This window comes from Typha latifolia, chromosome 2 (assembly GCF_019914945.1).
Source record: "Typha latifolia isolate L0001 chromosome 2, TyphaL0001v2, whole genome shotgun sequence".
NCBI lineage: Eukaryota > Viridiplantae > Streptophyta > Magnoliopsida > Poales > Typhaceae > Typha > Typha latifolia.
In genome coordinates, this window is record NC_133087.1 from 7,395,918 (window position 1) to 7,403,674 (window position 7,757).

Consider the following 7,757-nt stretch of genomic DNA (forward strand, 5'->3'; position numbering starts at 1 on the left):
GATATTTTCAATCTGAGAAATCTGCACTCATGATCATTTATTTATTTTTGGTTAGTTGGCAATTTCTTTTCTAGACTGTCTTGCATGACTAATTTATATTGTAATCATGCAGTCAAGCCTTTCATTTCTTCATATAGAGGTAGAGTTCTAATTGGTAATGTTGGGCAACCTCTACCTTTATTTTGGAATATTACATGTAATTTAATTGTCGATGGAACCCAATGTAGCTTGCTCTAGAATTTCTGACATAACTTTCATTTTTCAGGATTTATGTATCTGAATTTATGTTCTAATCATATATGCGTTCCGTTTTACCTTTTCTAAGTCATTCATATATCCATAATCTTCAAGTTTGATCCACTTTGAACTCATTTATTTGGATCAAGTGCGGTTTCAAATTTTATTGTAAGTCTGTTACCTGTAATGGTGCACAACTATTGATGCGTAATGGACACCAAAATAAGTATATAGCATCTTAGTGGACGTTGGTCGGTCTAGGAGCTGGTTGGTTCCTTCTATCTTGAGATAATAATGCATATGTATTAGGATATTGATGTCAGTATTTAGAGTTCCAAAAGTATTGTTTGATTGATTTTTGGTTTCTAATTGCGTAATTGGTGAGGTAGACCTGATCATTGGGCCCAGCCCGCTCGTGCCCAGCCCGACCTAGCTCGGTTTGGACCGGATTAAGCCCGGCCCGGGCTCAGTTTGGGCCCGGGCCAGGCCGGGCCTGAACTACCAACGGGCGGCACAGGCCAACCCTTTGCCCGCCCGGCTTGGCACGAAAACTTGCCCGGCCCGACCCGAAAGTCCGCCCGTTCAGCCCATTGCTATAGTAAAAAATAATGGAAAATTTTGTACACTGTACCATTTTATATCAGCCCATGTACTATTTAATTTTTTTTAATATACTTTTTTTTAAACAGAGAAGAACATAAATATTTACAAAAAAAAATTCTAAAAATAGCTAAAATATTCTGAAAATTAGCAAAATAGGAGCTCTACTTTTTTTTTACCATTTTACCTTTTAATAGAAATAAACTAGTTTATAGGGGTATTTTGGTAATTTTAACTTTTCTAAATTTATCACACATTCTCAAATTCTCTAATCTCTCAAGTTCTTTCCAAATTAAAGGTTTCAAAATTTTTAGTCTTCAAATTAGTAAATTCTCTCCAAATGATTATATAAAATCTCAATTGAAGGGTGGAGATTCAATTAATCCTATACCCGCATCTCAACCTCAAAAGTTTGGAAATATTTGAAAAAGATTGAAACGAAAGATGATCAAGGTATGTTATAGATTGTAGAGCTAAATGTCTTCAATGTAATCATGATTTTTCTATAACATTACTCATCTAATAAGGCATATTAAAGACAAGCATAAAAAATGTCAACTTGATATTGGTTAAATGTTGCTTAATTAAGGTGCTTCCGGAAATATTTCTAATTTTCAATGGAATTATGAAAATGCTCGTAAAAAATAGTTAAATATATTATTCGTAGAAATAAACTTTTTGCTATGGGTGATGATTCAGAACTTGAAGGTTGTTTGCAAAGAGGTTTTAATCCGGCTTTTAAAAGAATTTCTCGTCATACAATTAGAAGAGATGTTTTAAAATATTTTGCTGAAGAAGAAGAAAAAGAAAAATTAATTTTAGATTTTGAAAAATTAAAAGCTAGAATTTCTTTTACTAGTGATATTTGGACTTTATGCCAACGTTGGTCTTTTATGTGTATAACCGCACATTTTATTGATGATAATTAGAAAATGCAAAAACAAATAATTTTTTTTCGAAAGCCTGATGAGAGTCATACTGGTGAATATCTTTCTAGTACTATTATTCAAGAGTTAACAAGTTATAATATCCAAAATAAAGTTTTTTCTCTCACTTTTGATAATGCATCTAATAATGATTCCACAATTTCTAATCTTCGATGTTTTCTTCCTTTACTTTGTAACGGTGAATTATTACATAATAGATGCATGTGTCATATTATAAATTTAATTATACAAAGTGGTCTAAAAAAATTACTGAGCTAATTCATAAAATTAGAGAAATTATATATCATATTATTTTTAATGATAAAAGAGCTAGAACATTTGCAAATATGTGTAAAATGTGTGGATTAAAAGCTAAAAAACTTCAATTGGATGTACAACATAGATGGAACTCTAATTATGAAATGTTAGAATTAGTACTTGAATATCAAAAAGCTATAATTTTTTATGTTTATTTAGATATTAATAACGAACTAGAATGTCCTGCTGATTTAGAATGGAAAAATATAGAAAAAATAAAAGATTTTTTAAAAATATTTTTTGATGGTACTAATATGTTATCAAGCTCTTATTCTCCTACAATTACAATTGCTGGTATGCAACTTGTTAATATTGTTCAACTTTTTATTGCTTTTAAAAATAATCAGATTTTACATAATATTTTACAAAAAATGGAAACTAAATATGCTAAATATTTTGAACATTTTCCTTTACTTATTGGTTTTGGCATTTTATTAGAACCTCAATTTAAAGAGATCAGCCTTTTTAATATTTTTAATGGTTTATATGAAGATAAACAAGATGACTATGTTTCTCGTGCGGTAACTATTAAAAGTTATTTTGAAAGGCCTTTTAATGATTATTCTATTATATATGGTTCTTTTTTCTCTACGCCTTCATCTTCTGTTATTCCTCCTGAAAGTGATAGTATTAAGAAGTTATTGCTTGCCCGACTTAAAATAAGGATAACTTTATCAATGTCGAGGGGGAATCACTAAACTTCAAGCATATTACAATCATTTTATAAGTGAGGATGAAATAGATATTTTAGTATGGTGGAAGGCAAATAAGACGAGATTTCCAATTGTTGCTGCCATATATTAACTATTCTTATGTCTACGGTACCTTCAGAATCTGCTTTCAGTACAAGTGAGCGATTAATTGATCAATGTAGATCATGTTTGGGAAAAGAAACAATTGAAGCGCTGATATGCCTACAAGATTGGTATGCTGCCGAATCTAGATCGCAAATGGACGATCATTTTGCAATAGAAAATATAGAATTTGAGTTTTTCAATCTTAATGACTAATGTAATTTTATTTTACTTTTTACAATTAATAGATGGATTATGCAAATGATAGATAGGTGGGTAGGTGCCAACTTAGTTGGGATGTGCTCATTCTATAGTGATGTAAAAAAAATCCTCCTAATTTTGGTGTAACTATTTGTTTAATTATAAAAATATTTCTATTTACTCATTTGTTTAACTATTTATTTTTTTACATATGCTCATTTATTTTTATTTATTTTAATTCTAAATTTTCATTTACTTTATTTACAACGTGTTCTCTGTATGTGCGAACACTTGTTTTTCGCGTTCGAATGACCTGAATGCATTCTCTGTATGTGTGAACTCTTGAGAACGTGTTCGAACGCGGTGTGAAGGCGAACTGTGTAAATTTAGGTGAATAATAATATGGAGTATTTTATATAAAACTCTTAAAAAATTCCGCCAAATGAAGTGGCTGACAGCCCGAGTGAAAAAAAATTGGCCAAATGGGTAGTGGCCAACTGGCAACTGCTGGCCACCACCCACAATGGCACAACTCCATAAAATGACATCATGACAAGACTCCATAAGACCACAACTCTCTGTCTCTCCAATCTCCATTTGCCCATTTGCCCAAGGCCCCAAGCTACGGAGGGGGTTTGTCCAGCGAGATCTCGCGGCCGAAAGCTACGGTAGCCTACCTACCTCGGTACCTTGGACCCTTGTGTTTGTCACACTTAGATCCATTCTTGTCGTCAGCGAATCGCCACCAGTCGGCGCGCTCAGCCGCAACGAAGAACTCTTCGATCTTGGCCTCAGGCGCCGCCATCCCGGCGGTCGATTCCAAATCGACCTGTTTGTCCCTTAGAGCACTCGTCAGCGTCGTATCTTCCGGTCGATATACCACAATAGCGGCTCTTCTGGTCGATATACCACAATGGCGGCTCTTCCGGCGGCACCTCGCAGGAGGTATTGCTCGAGCAGCGTGAGATCCGCTTGAGATCTACGGTGGAGCGTCGCCGACCGTCGGAATTCTACTCCGTTCTCAGCGTCCGCGGCTTCATTAGGACATTACGGCTCCGGAGTCGGAGGTAGGAGACCTGGAGCTTTGCCGCTGCCCCCGCCTTTCAGCCATGAGATCTCGCCCCCTCCGTCGCGACGCCGCCGCCAAAGCCAGCGTCTTGGCTCTTGTCCAATATCTCACGGGTCGGGTTCGCTAAAAATCTTAATTGGCAGAGCCCGGCCTGGCCCGATCCGGCCAGCTCGATATCTCACGGGCCGATAGGCGGTAATGGGCTAGACTATTCTAGCCCGGCTCGAACCTGGCCCGGCCCGAGTGATTGGTTGGTCGGGCAGTAGACAAATGCTTAAGCCCGGTTAGCTCGAAAAGCCCGGCCCGCCCGATGATCACGTCTATGGTGAGGTGCTAATTTACCGTTGGAAAAATCATCATAAAATTCTTTCATGGGGATTTTGCTGAACTCACGAGTGCCTTGCAAATGCTACTAGTGCTGTAACTTTGCTCAGGCCAGTGGCATATATTTTTTCTGGTGTTACCAAAAAAAGGATTGGGTTGTTTTGAAAAAAAATGCAGTAAATGCAAACTCAATATTCTTTAGTGGTTGAAATTGCGAAAATGCAGAGTAACCATATCAGGTACAACGGATAATACCATATTGAGAGGTTGAAACAATGAGTGTTACATAGCCATCCACCACTCTTTTCTCAATACATGAGACAGAATAGTTTTCGAACCAACTAAGATAAAAATCAACTACTCTCACTTATCCATTCTAAGTTTGATAGTATTTGTATGTAATTTATCAAAACATACATTAAATATTGGAGGAAGTGACTTTGCATTCAAAATCCCTTAAAGGAGGGTTGTGGAGTCCTCTTTAGGAAGTAGAAAAAAGTTTACTTGAGAGCGAAAGCTTGAGTTCTCTTTTAAAGTCTCGCCTTGCAATGGGGTTATCGAAGTCTCGACAAATTCTGGGGTCCACGATCTCGGACTAGGTTGAAAGACTCGGAGCTCCTCGCTAGACGCTAGGAGTGGAGGTTCTCATTATATAGTAAATTCTTCGAGAAGTCAATCCCTCAGTCTTTGTTCAATTCATTCTGGAATCTTGCTAGTTTAATTCCATTCCTTACCTTCGACATAGAGGGAGCTTCTACATTTTCATGTTGGTTTCTGAGGAGACATGATACAAGATTATCCAGACACTTCCTTGGACTACCTCGGGTAGATCTTAAACCTCATCACTTGGAAGCCCAACTTCTAATCGGGAGGAAGTCATCAGATCTGTCCTAATATGATTGCGCTTCTATGGGCTATCTCAGGACTATTGGAAGCTGAAAATTCTCACCAGTATTGTCGCTTAGCTTGGTAAGCCATTGGGGGTGGACAATCCCATAATTACCTAATCTCGATGCTGGTATGCCACAATGTATGTTGATATTGATTTGGCTAAACGTCTCAGATAGGCTTTGTCGGTTGGAGTGGGTTATTGACATAAAATGTGATTTAAGTATGATGATCTACTTGAGTTCTCTTACTACTGTGGCTGGGTTGGTCATAATGTTGATGGTTGCACAGTGGACCCTAAGATGGTGGAGCCATCTCTTGAGGCTAGCAATGCAACTCCAGAGTCCTTGGAGATGAGCCTACAACCTGTTGATAATAAGGTTGTGATCCGGTGTCAAAAGATGACTTCTCTTTGGAGCCATGACCGTGAGTGCAGCGAGATTGTCTGCGAGTCACGGGTTTCTGTTACATTGGAGTCAATTTTATGTGAGGTGCCTTGGGGGTCTTCGGTACTTACCTACTATGCTACATATTATTGAATCTCATCTCCCTTGACCTATTCTAATGACAAGGGAAGGATTAGGAGGCACATGTATACAAATCTGGTTCTGTCAATGGTCCTGAGATGATGACTATTTGTAGATTTAGGAGAGTGTTCTAAGGCACAAGAGGTAACTACTAAGCCATACCACAAGGTCAAAGCTGTAAAGAAAGAATTATTATAGGACAGCAAACCTCCACCTAGCTTTTTATGTCAGCCATCGTATAGAATTGTCGTGGCCTTGCAAAGTAAGAAATTATGAATCGGTGCAATGAGTTGAGACATCAATATGATCAGTTTAAGTTCTTTCTCTTAGAAACAAATTTAGATAAACGAGGATATATAGATATGCATAGAGTTAGAGACAGAGATAATTAACACTTTTTCGTTCTTAAGAGCTACAGGAAGAAAAATAGATATGTTCGTCCATAGGTAGCCATGATATGCAGAGCTTCATTGGAAGCTTTAACTATGTTAGTGGCCCCCTACTACAAAGTATAGGCTGATGAAGTGTGCATATCTGCTCTTTTCAATAAATTTTGCACACAAGTGAAAATTTTGCTCACCTTTTGTTGCTGTCGCTGTTGTAGTCAAAGAGAAGTTGCTCATAATCACGTCGATGAGCAGGACGAGGATGAAATCAATGACATTGATGAACATCATGAACTGCCACAATGAACTATCAACTAGAAGGACAGCTTTCTTCATCTCATGCTATTGTTCTATTCTTCTTTTTTTTCATTGTGCTCCAATCTTAATAATGGAGTTTTCATACGATAAACTTTAGATTTTTTTTCTCCCACTTTTATTTTTATTCAATGTAGTAAAATTTTGGATTGGTATTACGAAATTAGAGTAGATATTGTTAAAGTGTATTATATCTTGTCTTGCAGGCTCTAAAGTGATTAGATGGGAGTAGTAATGCCAAGTAGGGGTGTAAATGAGCCGAGCCTGAGCGAGTCAGCTCTAGCTCTAGCTTGACTTGAAATTAATTTTGAACCCTCTAAAGATGTTTAGGCTCGGCTCAGTTCAACTTAAGCCGAGCCAGACCAAGCCCAACCCGAGCTCAAGCCAAGCTCGAGCTTGGTTAGAGAAGGAGGTGGCGGAGGAGACGGCGGGGCGGTGGCTCACTAAAGGAGGAGGAGACGGTGGCTTGCTGAGGCCAGAGGAGGAGGATAAGGAAGCCGGAGGAGGAGAAGGGGGTTGATGGAGAGAAGGCAGTGGTGGCTTTTTGATGGAGGACAATGAGGCTGAATGAGGAGGTGAAGGAGGAGGAGGAAGCTATCGACCATCGACGGATCCTAGATGTCTTATCTACTGCCACCTAGCTCTCCGTCATCCACCCGTGAACGATCTGCCACACTCTCTCCCTCTCCCTTTCCTTCTCACTATCGCAAATATCTAGAGACTACTCCCACATCATCTTGTCTCGCTCGAGGCTTTGGAGCCACCATGAAGCTCCTACCTCTCCGCACAGCTTGGATAGCTGGAAATAGACGTTCGTGGCCCCTCGCTCCCTAGTGGTGGACATATCCTCAAGTTCCTGCCACATCTAGAGGATGGACGATGCCTTGGCAGGCTCCTCCACTGACAACGATGACCGCCGTGATTCCCTGAGGAAGGAGGAATCCAGCATGGGAACTATCTGCAGACCGGCAAGAGCTATCAGCTCCGACTCACGATTCCACTACTCCATTGCCCTCAAGGCCCGACCACCGCTGCCACTAGCCATCGGCGGATCCTTGGCAGGTGGGTGGTGCACCAAGCTAAGGAGGAGGTGGAGGGTGAAGAGGAAATAAGGAGGATGAAGAGTGTTGGGTTTGTTGGGAGTTTTTTTATATTAGATTTAGGGTTTGGAT